The following is a 21,705-nucleotide window of genomic DNA, read 5'->3' as shown; positions in this document are numbered from 1 at the left end:
TTTAAAATATCCAAATACAACTACAATAAGTTGAAATAACTATTTATTGTAATCTTCTCCATTTAAGAATGAAACATACTAATATGTATATCTCTCATCACTCGTGTCCTTTACTGTATAAGGCAAACAGATTGTCTCTTCTAGAGACAGACTATAAGTTCTTCTCTATGTCATTCGTACATGAAGAAGAACTTATGGACTTTGAAAGAGGTGATATCATAGGATGCCACATTAATGGCCTATCTGTTCATAACATTATAAGAGAATAACCCAAAATGCACATTAAAAAAAAATATATATCCATAGTGCGATTTTAATATATGGAATGTAAAATCAGTTATTTATGTGAAAAATAAATATTGTAGTGAGACATTGCAGTACTATATAAAACTAGCAGTCACTCTGAAAATGAATTCTAATACTTAAACAGATCTTATTGTATATTCTTTTATATTTGTTGATGAGGATAGTTTGTCAGAGCTGTGATATATGCATGTAATATTTTAAGTTTAGGAGTGTGTTACATAATTCAAAATGAAAGTGATCACAGTGGATTATCCACCAAAGCTGTTTTGAAAGATTATTTTATCAACTGCGTGTAGCTCCAGAACAACCCACATTCGACAAGCAATTGTTATGCATCTATATATATCTGGCTGCTACAGGCTGGGGAATGTGGAGGGTAGAGACAGAGAAATGTATAGGCAACTTGGCTTTATTTCACTTATGGCAATATTGATTGGAATGAAGAGATAGCATCAGGGAATAAGGAGAATGAATTTCTCAAGATCTTAAGGGACAACAATCAGGCAATGTGCAACAGAGAGCACACAAGGGTTAAGAGTCTTAGATCTGCTGGTTATATCATTAGAAGACATGATTGTGAATGCTATGTAATTTTTCCCCAATTGGTGAGAGTGATCATGAAGTGATCACCTAGGTTGTAGCTAGTCATATGAGAACTTTTGTGAAGAAGGGATATAGTGGAACTACAAAGCTTGTGATTATGAAAAGCTTAAGAGACAATTGGGAGCTATAGCATTTTTTTATGTGGTTTTCCTGCCCATGAATGGTTATTAGTAAACCTATAGTATGACAATACAATTGTCATACTTTGGACATATTATGCCAGCAAATGACAGTCTGGAAAAGATGATGATGATGCTTGCTAAAGTTGATGGAAGCAGAAGAGGAAGACCAAGAATTAGATGGGCGGATGGAGTTAAAGAAGTAACCAGAATGTGCCTGGAAATTCTGAAAGATATGGCCAGGGAGATCTAAATGGAGATGTTCATAGAATCACCAAGAGTTGAAAATGACTCGATGGAACATAACACACAAAACCTATAGTATGTTTGTACTGTGGGTGGGCTGAAGATTTTTCCCCACATTTTTTATCAATTTTATATATATTTTTTTAATTTTTAATTTTTGTTTTTACATAGTCTGGAAACCCTGCTCTAGAGACATGGAACTCATGGAACTTTTTCAAGCCACATCAGGCCTCCAATAAGTGGGTTGATGAAATTCATCTCCAATCTAAAAACTCAACTCCTCTTTTCACCCATGGAAAGAGGAGTTCAGCGAAAAGGACACAGATGCTGCTTGGGCATTGATCAAGAGCTATTCAACAGCAGAAATGTCTGAATGTATTCCAAATGTGAAAAGACTAAATAAGGTAGGAGTAAAATAGATGAATGAAGAGATTAAGCATGAAACCTGGAAGAAGAGGCAACACAAGATGAAGTTAGTAATAATCAGTTGCATTAAGAGAATAAAGAGCAGGCCAGGAAAGTGACTCAATTGGTTAAGATAGCAAAAGTGCAGTATGAGAAGAAATTAGCCAATCAAGCTAAGAAAAATCCTAGTGAGTTCTTTTGATATGTAGCAATTTAAAAAAAAAATGACTATAGGAAGATAATGCTAGTTGATGACACCGGCAGATTGATAACCAATGCAGAGAACATAGATAAAGTATTCAATGAGCATTTTATCATTAACTTCATTCTCATGAAGGCACATCATGAGAATGGTGTTGCCTTCATGAAGTGAAGAAGATATAATAGAGGAGGGAATGATGGTAAATGAGCAGGAAGTGTACAAGTAATTAAGCAAACTTGATGTTAATAAGGCAGTAGGACTTGACAATATATTGCTGTGTATCTTGAAAGAATGCTCTAGAGAATTATGGCACCTTTGGCACACCTGAGTCTTGCAACAAGGCAAGTCCCAAAGGATTAGAAAGAAAGTCTATCTATCCCTTTCATGTTTATGAAAGAGATAGATAGATAGACTGCCACTCTGAGGTTTCAGCAGGTTGAATATAGAGGAGTAGTATACCAAAACAGGAAGATCACGAATGGAGTACCACAGGGAGATCTGTTTTGAGACCATTATTGTTTAACATGTATATTAATGACCTTGGAACTGGCTTAATTGGAGATATGCAGCTGTTTGCCGATGATGCAAAGTTGGGAAGACTGTGAGAAGTAGAGCAGATGTTGTGACCTTGTAGGAGGATCTCAATAGACAGTGAGTGATGTTATCAGTTTAATGTTGCAATTTGGTAGGCAAGGTTGGGATGCAGAGACTTGAGGTTTAGGGATTACGTTGCTAAAATTATAAGAACATCACAACAGATTATGGCAACAATGAGGAGGATATTTACATTCATAAACAAAGAGGTTATGATTTCCCTTGTATGGGAACCTCTGATCAGGCTACATATGGACTATTGTGTACAGTTTGGTTGACTGGTTTTCAAGGGAATGAAGATCTATTGGAGAGGGTACAGAGAAGGTTTACTATGTCAGCATCAAGTCAATGGAATGTCAGATATGAAGAAAGATTGGGGGAATGCAACTTGGAGAGTCTTGTGAATAAAAGAAGAAGAGGAGGTATGATTGAAAAATATAAGTTCATCAGGGGGTTGTTACCAGTTAATGTAGAGAAGATTTTGCATACAGTTGAAGGAGACATGGATAGAACATGAGGCCATCTCTAGAAGCCGTGTGTGGAGGTTGTGAGAAGCAGAATTTTTTGGATGGAGAGTGATTGATAAGTGGAATATATTGTCTGAAACTGTGGTGAGTGCAGAAACTGTGAATGAGGTTTGAGGCATAGTTCGATGATTTTGCATGGGAGAGTATGGACTTCCTGTGATTAATCCTTTGACTCAATGGAGGTCAGATGTTAATAATAATAATAATAATAATAATCTGTATAATTCAATTCTATGGACTTGGTGCCATCAGAGGATAACTCTCCTCCACCAACTTTTAATCGAAGTTTCTGACCACTGTAGTTTCCTCAGTGAGGTTTTATCTCTTGAACACCAGTATGATTTAATGATCAAATTATTATATAGTAATGGTAACGGAATAATACTTACATTAGGAAAATATTTATTATTTGTAGAATTTTCAGCTAGGTTTCCTAGCTATTGCCAATACAATCGAAAAAAGATAAACACAATAAGAATAAATAACAAAATTTTACAACACTTAAAATTGTAAGCATGTGACAGTATATACTATTAACTGCAGGAAGATAACTCTATCTAACAACTAGGGTCTCATAAGTCTGGTTTAGCCAGCCATGCCTTATCCTCTAGACATAGAATTCAGTGGAACAAAACTAAAGTACTACATAAAAGTTATTTTCTTCTTGAAAGATTATATAAAGAAAGTTGTGAAGCTCTCATTCACAGTATGAACTTCAACAAAAACAATTGCCTTAAACTTTCCCAATTTTGGGAAAGTTTTCACTTTAACACACCTCATTCCTGTGTTTCTTCATGTTGTAATTATTTAAATTTATTTCTTGGAATTGTAGCAGTTTGTAGATGGAGTTATCCTCCTGCAGTTGATAGTATGTATTGTCTTGCAATTTGAAGTGTTAGTGTTGATTTTATTGTGTTTATCTCTTTTCAACTATAATAACAATGGCTAGGAAACCTGTAATGTTTTTCTGTTACTGTATAATGTTTATTGTTATGCTGTCTGCTTACATTTCAATATTTAGATCTATCAGTAAGATTGCATGTGATGTTATATAATTACTGAGTGTACACACATTATCACTATTTTCAGGAAAAAAAAAAAGTCATGAGATATCTTCAACCTAAATGCATTAGATTTAACTCATGCAGGCTCTTTAAAGACAAATCAAATGTTGTGTTGAGTTATTAAATAAAATTAAACAACTCAGCTTAACATTTTTTTAAATGTCCAATTCTGACCTTTTTTTTTTTTAAGAAAAATTTGAATATGAAGGATAACTTTATTTTTGTTTTTACAAAATATATTTAGATATTCATTTATTCACACATGTACACTTATGATTAATTGAGTTTTATAATGAAGAAGCTGCAATTTTTGAACATACAGTTTTGTCTGCTGCCCATCCAGCTAATGGAGAACTCAGGCCATAAGACAGGAATAAACACAAGTAAATTCCTCCAATCTGCATTGTGGTAAGTGAAAACTATAACAAAAAAAAAAAGAACTAGTTAGTATTAAGAAAAATTACTTTATTTTGTTAAAACAAAAGATTTCTTACAGCTATGGTTTGAAGCAACTAATGAGCTAAACAAAAAATCATTATGGGTAATTTTAATTATTAAATTATGGACTGGAAAGAAAATAGCATTTAGAAAAATTCAACTAGTGCCTTTTTGTTCCTGTATAGGGAGTAGGCGAGGCCATTTTAGCCTTATCTAACTTTTGGAGACTGAGTGGGCAGTTCAGTCTCCATTGGTAGCCAATCAGAGATAGCTGACCCAAGGCTATCACCCATTAATTCGTATGTAGTGAAGAAGGTGGCTAGCAAGTGCTGCCATCTTGTGGTCCCCAACCCTAATACAATATTTTTAATGTCTGAAAATAGTGTGGGTTCAATAGCTGATTTTCTTGAGTTTATGGGATGAAAAACCTGTATTTTTCTTGGAGAAAAAAACCTGCTTGCCCATGCCAGAGATCGACTAACTCAGGAACCGGTTGAAAAAAGGCTTAGGAAATGTTCCTCTAGTTGGCGACTAGATTTGAACCCCAAGTCTTTCTACGTGCAGTCAAGTGCCATAGAGTGCAAATGCCACTTCTACTGAGCTACATAGGCTCTCTGAAAATAGCATCTACAAGCAAGGAAAATAAATTCCTTGAATTTCTGAGGAATAACTGTTTCAGATGGGACATGAGGGTTGGAAACTTTGGATTCAATTATAGCAGCTGTGAATGTGATGGCATTTCTTCCTATAGTTTAAGAGCATGATCATAAGTATTGACCTGGATGGTGGCCAAACATTATTATTATTATTACACCCTACAGGGAGTCGGCAGACTCATCGTGTGGGGTTCATTCAACTGACAACATATTTATCATATAGAATCTTAAAATCTTTAACTCTCCTTGCATTAACAACACATTCTGGTAATACATTCTATTCATTGACAGTCTAAAAAATCTACTCTTCACCACACTTTTACATAACTTTCAGGGATGACCTCTGGTTCTTCCCTTCTCACCTTCAACTCTTTTTATAATCCCTTCTGGATTCATCTGATAAATCCTCTCACTAACTTCATTGTCTCTATCATATCATCTCTCTTCCTCCTATCTACCAAACTCTGCAATCCGCATTTCTTCAACCTCTCTCCATAGCCAGCATCCCAAAGTCCTGATATTGTCTTAGTCAGGCTTCAGTTATTGTATGTAACACCAAGCAGTTAACTATTAGAGGCCTGGTGCAATACACATGGAAGTAGGAGTTTGGAGGGAGAAGGAATCAATATTGCTTGTCAACCAAATCTATGCTCAGATTTAGTTGCCCAAGAGCTTTTTTTCTCTCTTACAACATTAAATTTTACGTCATTTAGATAATTTTTTTTAATGATGATTTCAAAATATGTTTTGTACATATGTTGCACCTGTAGAACTGTTGCCGATCTCAGAGTAAAAAATAACTAAAGAAATCATCATTTTATTTCACGATTCGAGTGGATTGTGTTCTGCAATCTACAGTCCATAGTTTGATTCCCATTATGGCATGGATGTTTGTGAATGTTGTTAATTGGTAGCTGATTTTCTCCCCTCTTTCTCTGTTTATTGGAAAGCAGAATTAACATGAAAAAGAAACATATTTGGTCTCTAAAGCAGAGTTTCTTGATTATCTAACCCAGCCTATGCATAGTGCTAATGTTCTATAGGTTAACAAGCCTGGATTAACATTCTTCTGTTTTATGCTTACACACGGATCTGCACTGTGCGATGTAGACTTTTGAAACTATTTCTGATGGAATAAGATGGATAATCCAGATGCAAAGTTGAGAAGAACTATGAGGAGCAGAGCAGATGTTGTGGCCTTACAAGAAGACTTGAACAGACCGAGTGAATGGACACAGGAGTAGGGATGCCTCAATATTGCAAAATGTAAGGTTTTAAAATTTGGAAAACAAAGATAAAACAGTTCTAAAGGTGCAACATATGTACAATGCATATTTTCAAATCATCATTAAAAAATTATCTAAATGATGTAACACTTGATGTTGCAAGAGGAAAAAAAAACTGTGTTTTTTTCCCTCCAAGGCATGATATGATGGGTTATGTGTGTAATAAAGGGACCTCTTGTGATGAATCTTTGACTCCATGGACATCTTGGGATAATAATAATAATAATAATCCTTATTCCTGTAGTCTCCAATGTCTATACATTGTGTATATGCTTCTGGATGGTAGGATGAAAAACTCAAGTTTCTGGGAGGGAAAAAAAATCGTACCATCTCCACATGAGACTGGCTAATATATTTTCAGAAGAAACACTCTGATAAAGATTCTCCATGTCGTAGACTGAATTTGAACCCAATTTTTTCCATCCAAAGGACATTGTTGAAACCACTGAGCTACAGAGGGTCTGGATTAAAATGATAAAAAAACTGTTTGTTATAGGGTATGTTTTTTTTATTTTCTTTCCATTTTTCTTCCTTGTTAGTTTTTTCCATTAACAAAAGGAGAGCAAGTTGAAAAAAACATGTAACTTCCTCCATGACAATATCATTTGTCATTTTTAAAATTCTTTTCTAAAAATGCATACTGCAGTTGGCATTTTTACATAATATTTGCAAATTGACAGAAAAAAAGTTTAATATACACTTCTAGTTCAGATTCAGATGGGTTTCATTAAATAGTTTTTAATAGGAAAAAGTTTTGTTTATACATGTATTTGGAGTTTTTGATGTGGATTAAGAAGACTTACTTCTTTTAGTTCTGATAGATTCAAAAGGAAAAATTGGTTCTTCTTAGAGATCTAAGCTGCAGAATAGGAAATGAATACCACATGTGTAGAACTGTGTTAGGAAAATTTGGAGAAAAGAGCAAAGCAATAATAATGGTAAGTACATGCTGGATTTCTGATCAGGATATACAGTCGTTGTTAACTCCATGTTACAATATTATTATTATTATTATTTAGGTCTCCAAAGAGTCAAAAGACTCATTATAGGAAGTCCTTCATTGGAAACACAAAGTCTATCAAGACTCATTGCAGGATGTCCCTTCTAGGAAACACAAAGTCCATCAGACCGTTCTTGCTCTAACCACTCTATCAGGCAATGCATTCCACGGTTCAACCACCCTCCATGCAAAGAAATCACTCCTCATCATCTTGCTCACAGTTTCCTTTCATAACTTCCAGGAATGGCCTCTTGTTATCACTCCTTCCTGCTGTTCAACCAAGCAAAAGATGAACACAAATTCACATGGAGAAAAGATATAAAAATCAGAAAAGTATCAATGATTATGTTGTTGTTGATAGCAATATTTCGTGCTGGTTCAAGACATGGGTATACAGGGAATTTGAAACAAGAAGTGATCACATTTAGTTTTGAGCAGTATAAAAAAGAATATTATATCATATTGAAAAACATATACAGTATGTAAGAAAGTTTAAAAAAGATTCAAAGTAGAACAACTTTCAGAGGTGAACTGTATATTCAAATATACAGCGATTATTCAAGAAAAAATGAAAGTGCTTGAAAATAAGAGTTAAACTGTGGAGACCGAAACAAAAAAGGCAAAAACTGGTGAGATCTTTCTGAGCAATAAATACAAAATGATATTTTCAGGCAATGACAATCAAGGAAAAGGAGTAGCCATAGTATTCAACACTGCTGTGTCTGAAATAGCTGACCCACTATCCGTAGGCCATTTTTGTTTCCGACCCAACATAGAGAAAATAAAAACTTAAGGAAAGGACATGCTTATACTTCCAAGAACAGGGCTGAGGGAGTACTGTACATATTATGATTAAAAGGTATATCAACTCGACTAAAATTATTGTTGTAAAATAGGCTAAGGAAATCTGTGTTTTAGAACTAAAATTATTGTTGTAAAATATGCTAAGGAAATCTGTGTTTTAGAACCATGTTAAACAGTTCAGAGTTAAAGTAACCAATCGGCTATAGCTAAGTGTATGACGCAGACAATGAGAGAGGGTGCTCGCAAGGAAGATATAGGGAGCTGCGCGGTTCAAACGCTCTCTTGTTTTCTGTTCCTGCATTCCTGTTCGAGCTTGGATAGCTGAGGAAGCTTGTTGCCGGTGATCAGCAACAATCTCCCGATTGCTGTTATAGCTGAGTTGAACAAAGCTACATGTGGAATGAAGTCAGATTTTCAATAAGGAGCCATTGGTGAACCACACAAGGGCAACTTTCGAAGAAAGAATAAGTAAGTCGCAGTAGTCATAGAAGCAAGTGGCTAGTGAATACGGAAGTCTTGCCATATCCGAAATGAGAGTGTGGGGGAAGTCACGGAAACCCCATTAGTAAAGACAAGATGGTAAAGTACAACCTTTTTATCTATCTTATATAATTGTAAACGTAAAGAAGAAAAGGGGGCAAGGATTTGAAGAGCTCCATGCATTTGTTTGCTCATAGTGCTTTAGTAACTGTGTTGGACTAGTTGTCTGTGTCAAGAAGACTCGTGCTAATCTAAGTTTGTGCCGAAAAGGGAACATAACTCTTGAACAGTTTGTTAGGAAGAAGCCAATAGCTGTAGTATTGAATGTTAGCCTGACTTACACTTAAAGTGTGGGGACATAGAAACTTTGCAGAATTGAACTTTGTTTTCCATGTTAGAGTTTAAATTAGTGTGAGTTTGATATGCCATGTGTAAACCTTATCTTCAGTTGTACATAGGAAATGAGTATTGAATAATTCTGTAAAGATAAATCGAGTCTGAGCTTAATTGTAATGCAGAGATATATAGTTAAAATACTTAAGCTTAAAGAATGAATTGGATCATTTAATCTAAAAATTCAGACTCTCAATTCTGAAACAAGCGGGTAATTTAGCAATGAAGTTATTATTTCAAGTATATTTAGAATGTCTAATCAAATGTGTATCTCTTCTAGTGTTATAATAAATGTATTCTTTTAAACCAAAGTCTATAAGTTATGTTGTTCTGAGACTGACCTACCACTTATAAAAAACTTTCGGACCTGTGTGAGTGAGGGGAAACATTTCATGCAAGATAGAAGGGGGGGGGGGAACCACGACTGCTCACCACGTGATCCCTATATTAACTAATGTCACCAAGATAATCAATTAAGTATCAGGAATTAGTTACTGGCTGGCACAGTCATTCTCAAATAAATTTGTCGGAAATGAAATCTCTGATACGGAGGAATATAGGATAAATATAGTAGAAAATAAAGAATAGAAAGAAAGTACAAGTTATAACAGGGGCTTTATAAGAGAGATAACAATAGTGCAGGTGACTTAGGAGCAGAAGTAAGAATAATATAAGATAGGGAACTTAAGGGTAGGAGGTATACTAAATAAAATATAAAATAAGAATAATAAGAAAGAGAGAGAATAATCATAAGAAAAAGTAGAGAAACAGAGAGACAATAATAACAAGACGTAACAGCACTAAATACGAGGCTAATCTTCTTGAATGGTAGGCAGTCTCAAGTAGAATGATGTGGGCTAATATGAGAATGGGGAACTGGACAATGACGCTTATTTGTGCCTATGGTCCCACAGAAGGTTCTACTAGTAATTCCTCTAGTTCCACAGAAGTAGAGGAATGTTTTGAAGCTTTAGAGAAAGCAACTGACACAATGAAAATGGAAAAGTTGGTCCTTGTTGGGGGATCTAAATAGCATAGTAGAAAATGATTGTCAGACATACAAAAATATATTGGGAAAATTTGAAGAAAAGAGCAAAGCTAATAATAATGACAAATACCTGTTGGGTTTCTGCTCAGGACATGGACTGGTTATTACTAACACAATGTTCCAACATAAAAATGTGCACAAATTCACATGGAGAGAAGACTCAAGGAATAAGAAAAATATTATTGACTATGTTATTGTTGATAGTGATGTTTTCTCCCTGGTGCAGGACACCAGAGTGTACAGAGGATTTGAAATTGGAAGTGATCACCATTTAGTCTTGAGGAGGATAAAATCGAATTTCATATTGAAAAGAAGAACATGTAAGAAAGTTTTAAAGCTAATAAAAGTTGAGCAGCTCTCAGATGTGAACTGTAGACTAAAATACACAAACATCATTGAAGAAAAAAATCAAAGAATTTGAAAACAAGAACCCAAATCTTGGAGATTCTATGACAAATCTTGAAGAAACCATTGATTGATTCAGCCAGAGAGGCATGCAATAAAAAAAAAAAAATAATAATATTATTTTTTTTATTGCATGACACCTCCAGGGAGTCCAGTGACTCATTGAGGGAGGGCACATACTCTACATCTCTCTGTCTCCACTACTCAATCCACCAACTACAACGAACCGCAACTATCATCATCGTCTACACCAACGGCATCTACCGCCCACTACCACCACTAGTATTTTCACAGACAATCACAAACATCCATGCTCGTGGCGGGATTCGAACCCACAGCCTTTTGGCTGGAGAGCAGATACGCTCACCACTTGGCCAACCAGGCTGGCAAAAATTATTATTATTATTACCTGACACCTACAGTGAGTCCAAAGACTCATCGAGGGGAGGGGCACCTACTCTACAACTCTCTGTCTCCACTAACAAACTGCAACTACACCAATATGTAGTAAGAGAGAAATTAATCAAAATGCTAGACCAGAAACAAGACAATGTTCAAACCAATTTTGACTTATGGAGCCAAGCTCTGTGTTAGAAGTAAAGCACTTGATCAAAGACTAGAGACTGCAGATGTGAGAGTTGTAAGAAAAATCAGGAGCATCAATTGATGTCATCAATAGCAGAATCATATTAAAAATGAAGATATTAGGAAAGAACTTGACATTGTTTTCCTTCAGGAATGTGTGAACAGAGCTAAACTAAAATAATAGGTAGTATGGTCACTTAAAAAGAATGGGAGAGGAAAGATTAACCAAGGAGGTTTTAGAAGGTAGGAAAAAGTCTCTGAGGAGGACCAAGATCAATGTGAATTGATGCAGTTAGAATTGCCATGGAAGACTAATATATAAGATCTTACAATATTGGAGTCCTGACATATAACTGTTTAATTTGGACAAAATTGTCAGTAACAAGTTAGTAATAATGTAATCTTTACTCATGTTTACTCGTGTACTTTTAGATGCATATAAGGAATTTGATGATGATGATATTAAGAACCACCAGATTTGAAAAATAAATAAATAAATTAGATAGGATAGAGGTCTGGGTAATGCTGGCTAACCTTCTAGTAATATTATGAATTTATTTGTCAGTCTAGTTTCTCATATCTGAACTGAAAAGTAATAACTATTCTAAGTGATGGCAGTTAGCAGTGGTTTATAGCTGAATTAAAAATATTTTTATAAATGAAACAGAATATAAAAGGTTCCTATTGCTCTCAAATCAAGCTTTTACTGAAAATTGTTTTTATTTTAACTATAATTAAATTTTTTTAAAGTTAAACTTATGAACAGCCAGCTTATTCAATTAGACTTAAGAACAAGTAATTGGTTTATTGAATTATTTTTGATATACTTTTGATTCTTGTTTAATATAAACATGGCTAAGAGAGTAGTTGATAGACATCAAAACAGTAACATGTGATGAAACAAAAACATGGAAAAGACAGGTGACAAATGGCTTTATAGCCATCGTAGTGCAATTGGAAGAATAGTGGAACATTGGTGCCTTCAATTGGAAAGGACCTGGGTTCGATTCTTGTCGTGACGAGGGGAATCCTTATAAGGGCTTTTTCATTTGAAGGTGACTTAGCTGATCTCATATGGTGGTAGCAGGGTTTTTTCTCCCGGAAACTCGAGTTTTTCACACCTGTGTACAGACAATCGGCCTTCAGAACACACGCAATTTACCAACAAAAAATACCGTTGTTTGTGATGATGATGAGCAATAGATGGCGCAGATGGTAGTAGTGTTGTAGTGGAGAGGATGATATGTATTTAGCGAAGTAGAGTAGTGTGTGCCCTCCCAAGATGAGTCCTTGGACACCCTGGAGGTGTCATGTAATAATAATAATAATAATAATGGCTTTTGGACCTGAGCAACTGCTGCTTAATTTGTACATTAATGGTATTGGGAATGATTTGATGGAGAACATGAAGTTCTTTTGCTGATGTAAAACTGGGGAGGGTAACCATTGATTAACTATTATCAGTTATTTAAATCATTCTGCAGATCTCCATATTACCTGAATAAAGGTATGTAGATCCTGCAGAAAGTGGCAATTATTTTCATTTGCTGACAAAGAATGATGATTACCAGTTCAGTGTGGTGAAGTGTAAAGTTATGCACTTTGGACTAAAAGGACTGCATGATGGGACTGGCAAATTGATGAGGCAAGCGATTTGGTTTGGGATGGTGGATGGGAAGTTACAGTTCAGAGGGTCATTGCAAACACGGACAAAATAACACAAGGGACTACTTGAATACTGAATAACACACTAAAACATAGTTAAGGAACTTTATAAAGCTTAATTATTAACAAATCCGAACTACTGTGCATCGACTTCGTCATCTTAGTGTCTTGGAGATGAAGAAAGGTTGAAAGGGCAGGAGACCAAAATGGTGACAGATCTAAAGTATAGGGAGGCTGTATAGCTGTAGGAAATAAGAGATCTTGGGGTGATAGTGGATAGGATCTAAAATTTAGAGGACACTTCCAAAATTGTGAGGACAACACAATGAATTCTGGGAATGATGTGGAGGGCAGTGACTTATAGAAGTAAGGAGATTCTTGTTCCATTGTATAATTCTCTGATTAGGCCACACATGGACTACTATGCACAGATTTGGTCACCTGGTTTTCAAAAGGATGAAGAGATTTGGAAAAGATCCAGAGGCGACTGACTGATCTCTGGAGTGTCGAATATGAGGAAAGGTTGAGAAGATGCAATTTACAGAGTCTAGTGGATAGGAGGAAGAGGAGTGATATGATAGAGACCTACAAGTTAGTAAGGGGTTGTTATAGGATCAATGTTGAAGTGGTTTTACAGAAAACGGTGGGAGATCAGGGAAAAACCAAAAGTTATCCCTGGAAGCTGTATAAGGAGGGTGTGAGCAGGGGAGTGAGAAGAGGATTCTTTGCATGCAGAGTTGTGAATGATTGGAATGCCTTACCTGAGAATAAGAAATTTGGTGTCTGCAGAGAATTTGAGTGTGTTTAAGGCATGTCATGATGAGCTGTGTGTATGACAAAAGTACCTCCTAAATGAGTCTTTGACTCCATGGGGTCTCAGGGTAATAATAATAATAATAATAATAATAATAATCTGCAGAATGTTTATGAATAGATTGAACATTTGTGGATTACAGAATTTTGATAGGCAGAACAAAAGGGACTCTGATCAAAACAAAAGTTACTAGGAAGTTTTATAGGATAGAAGCAGAAGAAAATTTTCTATATATCACAAATGGGGATAGAACAATCAGAACAAACAAGGAGAGAGATCACTGATAGTTATGTTATGTAGAATGTGATTAGCAAGGATGCAATGTCACTCTACAAGAAAATTTTTTTTTGTAGAGTAGCATCACATCCTTGGATTAGGTTGAGGCATGATAGACATTGTTGAATAACAGTGTGGGCCACTAGCAATGAGTCTGTGGACTCCATGGAGATCCCCAGACGATGATGATGATGATAAGTTGTATAAAAGCTACATTTGAAGTGTTAAGAGTTCTAAAAATTTAAGAAATGTGATGCATGGTGTGAAAAGGTTGAGCAAAACTGGTCTAGTTAATAAATATACCAACATAAAATAAGAGCATTGCTAGAAAATAATTAAGGCAGGATCATGGCATCAGCCTCACTTGGTTTAAATGAACACTGAGTGTAATAAGGAGAAAGGAATCTGCAACAACATTTAAGGTAACACAGCAGACAGCTACAATGGAAGCAGATAGCTTGAGCACTTCAATGTAATCATGGAAAGAAACACTGATGATCCTTCTCACTTGAAGTGGTCCTAGAAATAAATAAATAAATAAACTCTAATAAAATGGCTAAAAGAAATAATCAAAATGCTGAACAAAAAATCTCAATAAAAATTGAAATTTTTTTTTATATTTTTATGAAAATTTACAAAAGTTTTCCAATAATATGAACATGCATATGTGCAGTAAAAAAATAAGCTTAGATAATAGAAATTAATTTCATGATTACTTTTATAGATGAAAACGAGAAAAAAGGAATGCAACATGGACAGGGTAACAGACAGAGTTGAGATGGACAGCATAGGAATTTGTTGGCGATCCACACACATTTTCTACTGGGGGGGGGGATAAGGGATTTGTGGTGATAAAGATGAGCAGCAGCCAGAAGTTGGGTGTGAAGAAGTCATAGATGAGAATTTCATGAGCAGGACTGGTTATACATCCAAAAATGAATTGCTATTATTCATGAATGCGAGGAGTATCAGAAATAAAGAACATGAAATTATTGCAATGATTGAGTTCAAAATCATTGGAACATGTGAGGATGATATCCTGATAGGAACAGAAATGATAGGAAATGTTTTTTTATGAAGATATAAGGAGAGTAAAAGCAGGATGAGATATTTAGCAGGATGTTGCTATATGGAAACATGGAAGATGGTGACAAAGAAATGTACAGACAAACAAATTGACTGAATGAAAAAAAGATGATTTTAATTATGATAAAACAGACTGGAATGAAGAGATATCATCTGGGAAAGGGGAAAAGAAATTTCTTCAGTTTTTGAGGAAAAACCATTTTCAGCACAATAATGGAGGACACATAAGGATCTAGAATCCTACATCTGATCATATCATTAGAGGATTTGATTGTGAATGGAGTGATGAATCTCCCTTTAGCTGAGGACTATGAAGTGATTAACTGGATTGTGGCTTAGCATGTGATGACTCCTTGCATGAGTCATCATGCAAGGACTTTGTTCTACATATCCTTTCCTTGCATGATGACTCATGCAAGGAAAGGATATGTAGAACAAAGTCAGTGATTGTGAAAAGCTTAGGAGAGAGCTTAGAGCTCTAGCATGGAATTAGGACTTAGGCAGAAAGGAGAGCCATGATACTTGTGCACTGATCAAAAGCTGTATAACAACCATAACGAATGTATTTTGATTGTATTTTGAAGGTTAGGAGGTTAAATAAGGTAGGTATAAAATGGATGAATAGAGAGAGATTAGGCATGCAATCTGGAAGAAGTAGTAGAAGGAATTATGGAAGCAGCATACAGTGAATGATAATAATCAGCTGTATGAGGAGAATAAAGGGTGCCTAGGAAAATAGCTAGTAAGGATAGCCAAAGTGCAATATGAGCAGTAATTGGCCAAAAAAATTTCCAGAATTCTTTCAGTATGTTTCAAGTAGAAGAAAGAATGATTATAGGAGAGTGATAGTAGGGAAGATAAACAACAAGATGACTGAAACCGGGAATATTGAAGATATAAGAAAAATCTGGTCAAACCATTTTAAGACTATCTTTCACCAAGGAAACAAAACTAAAATGCCAATAATTGAAGAAAATAACGACCACCCAAAAATTTTACAAGAAGAAGTTAGATACGCAATAAAACAGACGAAAAACAATAAAGCACCAGGCATTGATACTATCCCTACTGAACTGTGGTCATATGGAGGCAGCACATCAATAGAATATTTAACAACCCTATTCAATAAAATACTACAAACAGGAGAGATCCCAGATGACTGGAGAACTGGAAAGATCATCCCAATATACAACAAAAGAGACTGCAGAAATTACAGACCAATCAATTTATTCTCCTGCGCCTATAAAATATTCTTAAGGATTATACAAAATGGATTAAAAAACACCTATGAAGAACTGATAGGCATAGAACAAGCTGGTTTCTGAGGAAACAATAGATCAGATTTTCACATTGCACCAACTAGCAGAGCTCAGCTGGGAAGACCATAAAGACCTATATGTTGTTTTGTGGACTTTAAACACGCTTTCGATAGCATCAACAGAGAAATCCTTCTTAAAGTTCTACTAGAAAAAGCAATAGACCAATATATAATACAGTTTCTGATAAAATATTACTCTAAGACAAATGCAATAATTAAAAAGGACACACTCATAACAGAATATCCCCATGCCTATTCAACATATATCTAGACGAAGTTGTAAAGAAGGCAATAGACAATGAGCCTGGAATCAATGTCAATGGTTTAAAAAAAATAATATCAAATATGCAGATGATCTCGTCCTTATTGCAAGAACCCCAAATGAACTACAAAGGTTGGTAAACAAGCTAAACGAAAAAACTTGTAAAACATATGACATGACAATTAATATACAAAAGACAAAAGTGATGAAAATAGGGAGGAACAGAACTACCATCTCAGCCACCCTAAATGGAGAACAAATAGAACAAGTAGACAACTTCATATATCTTGGATCAAAACTAACAGAAACAGTAGATGAACTCAAAACAATCAAACACAGAATAGCGATAGGATGAACCAATATGGGAAAATTACAGAAAATCTGGAAAACAAACAAGATATCTAAGTAAGCCAAAATCAAATTATATGAATCAATAATTATGCCAACAGTCAACTATGGAGCAGAAGCGTGGGCAGTTAAGAAAAGAGAGGAGGAAAAATCTGCAGGCATTTGAAATAAAATGCTTAAGAAAAATAAATAGAACAAGTTGGATAGAAAAGAAAGCAAACAGCACAGTCAGACAAGAATTATTGCATAAAAAGACAATAATATAAAAAATTAGAAAACACAACTGAGATAGTTTGGCCACACTGTACACATGGATGCAGACAGACTTCCTAACGTCCTAATCAGTACTTTTTCAACTGAAAAAAGAAGACCCGGAAGACCAAGAATTACCACTGAAATCAATAAAGAACATCTCGGGATGCAGAACATATAAGGAACTTTTTTGAACAGCAAAGAATAGAGAGGACTGATAGATCCTGCTCAAGAGAAGACTCAACCCATCTTAGACGGAAGAGATGAAGAAGATGGTAGTGAATAAAAGTGGTGGACTGACAACCACAGAAAAGGATATAGTTGAGGCATTCAATGAGCAATTCGTCCATGTATTCATCCTCCAAAGTGTGACATCATGAGAAACTTGATTAGAAATTAAGAAAATTGAAAGCAAATCACCATGTCATAAGAGACTGTGAGGATATTACAGTGGATTATTGGATGACAAGGAATTCCACATGTAGACATAACATATGGTTCTATTGTATAAGGCCTTCATCAGCCGATGTTTATTGTCACATATGAATAATTGCACTGATCTGATCACCTGTTTTCAAGAAGATGAGGATATATTGGAGAGTTCCAAAGTTGATTGACTAAGGTGGTGTCAGACATCTAGGATGTTAGGTTTGAAGATAGATTAAGGGAATGCTATTTGGAGCCTCATGAATAGGAGTAGTGGTGATATAATTGAAATATCTGTTTGTGAATGGGAGTTACCAGTTAGATGTGGAAAAGATTTTTCATAGAATGGATGGAGACAGGGGTAGAACCAGAGGACCATCTGCAGAAATAATGTAAAGAGGGTGTGAGCATACAAGTGAGGAGTACATTCTTTGTATGAAGAGTGGTTGCTGGAATGCATTCTCTAAAAGTGTGGTGAATGTGAAATCACTGTATGACTTTAAGCACTCATCACTTGGTGTTTGACAATAGGGATCTTCCTTGATGAGTCTTGATTCCATAGAAGTCTAATGTTAATAATAAAATATGATATTTAGACAAATACTTATTATTATGTGACACCTCCACCTCATTGAGGGAGGGTACCTACTCTACAACTCACCGTCTCCACCACACAATCCACCAACTACAGAGAATTGTATCATCCACACCAATGCCGTCTACTAGCCACCACCACTAGTATTTTCACAGACAATCACAAACATCCATGCCCATGGCAGGGTTCGAACCCACAGCCTTTTGGCTGGAGAGTGGATATGCTAACCACTCGGCAAACCGAGTGGTTAGCGTATAATAACCGAGTGGCCAGCATAATAATAATAATAATATTATTATTATTTATGTGACACCTCCAAGGAATCAAAGGACTCATTGCAGGAGAGCACTCCACTCTACTCTACTCACACATCTCACTGTCTCCCCACTACTTAATTATTATTATTATTATTCAGGCCTCCATGGAGTCAAAAGACTCATCGCGGAAGGTCCTTCCTAGGAAACACAAATTCTATCATACCACTCCTTGAACTCATTGGCCGTTCAGGAAATGCAGGTTCAACTACATCAACCACCCTCCATGCAATGAAACCATTCCTCACCCTCTTGCTCACAGCTTCCTTTGGTATCTTCCAAGAATGGCCCCTTGTCATTGCTCCTTCCCACCAAGTGAAAGAACTTCCCAGTGTCAACCCAGTAACCACCTCTCAACAGTTTAAAAGTCTCAATCATATCACTTCTCCTTAATTACTTAATCATATTACCTCTCATTAATTCTCCAAATACATACAAAGAAAATACTGCTACCATCAATACTATGCCGGCAAAAGTTGGTCGATTGGTAGAGCCTCTGCTACTAATGGCTCTGCAACTACGCAGTTAGTAGTTGGAAGGGGGCCAATCGTTTGATGCTGTTGCACACTCTCCCTCGATGAGTCTTTGGACTCCCTGGAGGTATCAAATAATAATAATAATAATAATAATAATCTCCTGTCCATCATTGCCAACACTAATATTTTTTGTCTGTAAATTGCACGTGTTCTCGTGCCTGATTTGCCTGTACATGGGATGAAAAACCCGAGTTTTGGGGAGGGGAGGCCCTGCTACCTCTGTATGAGATTGGCTAACTCACTTTTAAATGAAAAAAACTTATATAAAGATTCCTCTTGTCGTGATGAGAATCGAATGCAGGTTTTTTCCAATTGAAGGGCACAGTGCTTTCCATTGTTCTTCCAATTCCACTATGAAGGCACTTGCATTATTAAATTCCATATTAAATTGAAAAAAAAGGGTAAATGTATATATGATGATTATTATTACTACTTGAGCTGATGACTGGAAGAATCATATTACTTAGTGTTATTTTCAAATAATTAATTTGTAAATATTATGAATCAAGGTAATATGGCACTAATTGCATCCTCAGCCTCAAAAAAAACTAGGATATTTCTCTTTCGCTCAAGACATTACTTCACCCCCGAACAGCTATTAACATTATACAAGTCGCAAATCTGCCCAACTATTGAATACTGCTCCCACATATGGGGTGGGATCCACAAAAGCTCTCTCAAAATGCTCGACTCAATACAGAGGAGAGCAATTAGACTTATCAACGATCCATCCCTTAGCAACTCTCTCCCCCCATTTTCACACAGACGTATGGTCTCTGCAGTATGTATATTCTACAAATATTTCCGTGGGAAATGCTCATCTGAAATAACATCAATAATTCCTCCGCTCAGAACTAAACTCATTGGAACACGTGCAGCTGCTGCACAACATCCCTTCACAGTACACCAAGAAACAAACAGAACAAATTTCTTTTCCTCTTCCTTCATCCCTGCAGCAACTGCTCCACTATGGAACAGTCTCCCACCTGCTGTGTTTCCCAAGGAATACAATTTAAAGTCATTCAAATCAAATGTAAACAAATTCCTCCTTTCCCAACCCACTACCCATACACAGTACTAATGTACTATAGGTTAACCAACCAACCTCCTGGGTACGGGCCCAACATAAAAAAAAAAAAAAAAAAAAAAAAAAAACCTAATAACAATTTTCTACTATGCTGTATTCCTTGCTGTACTTGGCACATAATTGATATGTTTTGCTTTCAAGTTTTGTGTCTGGATTTCAATTTATTTTTTTAACTATTTCCTTTGACATGCATATACAGCTTAAAAATTCCAGCTATTCAGCCCATTATTGTGTTAAATCATTTGCAAAAGCAAACAAATTTAATTGCTGTTTTATATATGACACAAGTGTAAATTATTCCGAATATAAATTCTAATTCTAAATTTCAGCATACTGAAAGAAAGAGTTAAGCATCTCCTCTGCCAATTCCCTTTCCACTGATATTTCAAACCACAACTGGCTTTTAATTATTTTTGGGGTGGGAGGAATATATAGTGCAATGATATATATAACTTGCAATGATATCTTTTCAGTAGTAGACAGATGAGAGGAAGATTTTCAAAATATACACAATTTTATCTGAGTTGCTAAGTTGAAAACAGTATTTCTTATATGTGTTGTGTATTAAAAAAAAGCCTCCAACAGAGTTTTGTATTTTTTGAATGACATTAATGTGATTGTTATTAGCCAGTTTATCATAAATACTCTAATTATCTTCAAATAACAACTTTAAAGTTGATTTTTACTTTTTTTTATGCTTTAATAATTATTAATTTAAAATCTTTCTTAGAATATGATTTAATGATAAAATTATTATAGGGTGAATGACATTCACACTAGGAAAAAATATTTACCATATTTTTTATTTCTAATAAAAATATTTATTACAAATAATAAATATTTTTTTCTAATGTAAGTGTTATTCTGTTACTCTATAATAATTTCATAATTAAGTTGTCTGCTTACATTTCGATATTTAGCTCTATTAGAATATGATTTAATTAATCATCTTAACTATATAAAATTTATTATAGCTACATACCACATTCATCATCATCCACAACCAGAAAGCAAGTTGCCAAACTAGTCAGTAGAATAATGGTGCCAAAAGAAGCAAAAGGAGTCTGGTAACCCCCTATCTGAAAACATTTTGAAATAAATACAATACAATATGAAGATATGTATTTATTTCAAAACATTTTGAAATAAATACAGTATCTTCATATATTTATTAAAGTGGTAGTATTTTTAATTTTAAATATTAAATATATTTAAAATAAATATTAATATATTTAAATATTAAACATGTAGCAATTCTGCATGATATGCTGTCAACAAGGTTTTTGTACTTCTATCACTAACCTTAAATCTTATTCACAGTTTTGCTAATGATAGTACATCCCATTCCTGTTTTTAATTTGATAAACCCTGTAGCACTCAAAACACTTACCTTATTGCAAGCAAGTGTATCTTGTTTGCAATAAGATAACACTTTGCCTCCATGAAGATCAATATGCAACATAAGATCTTTCTTCTTGGGCTGATTTACACCTCTAGCCTTTTCTAGCATAAGCACATGATATCCATAGCTTCTATCACCTCCAAAAAAACTAGATGTTCTTTTT

The 21,705-nt window shown here is 35.1% G+C and overlaps 1 long non-coding RNA gene across 1 annotated transcript; it reads right to left on the bottom strand.

Moving 5' to 3' along the window:
- Positions 1-4,464: 4,464 nt before the first annotated feature.
- Positions 4,465-21,195, bottom strand: LOC150102322 (uncharacterized). The gene is made up of 3 exons (XR_016548945.1): positions 21,123-21,195; positions 14,281-14,435; positions 4,465-4,485 (listed from the first exon to the last, which is right to left on the bottom strand). It is a non-coding gene; the product is annotated as an uncharacterized LOC150102322 (long non-coding RNA).
- Between the last annotated feature and the right edge of the window lie 510 nt (positions 21,196-21,705).

This window comes from Typopeltis vanoorti, chromosome 10 (assembly GCF_054136105.1).
Source record: "Typopeltis vanoorti isolate ZY-2024b chromosome 10, IOZ_Tvanoo_1.0, whole genome shotgun sequence".
In the NCBI taxonomy this organism is placed as follows: Eukaryota; Metazoa; Arthropoda; class Arachnida; order Uropygi; family Thelyphonidae; genus Typopeltis; species Typopeltis vanoorti.
Note: the sequence above shows the minus strand (reverse complement) of the source record. Positions and strands in the feature narration are given on the sequence as shown.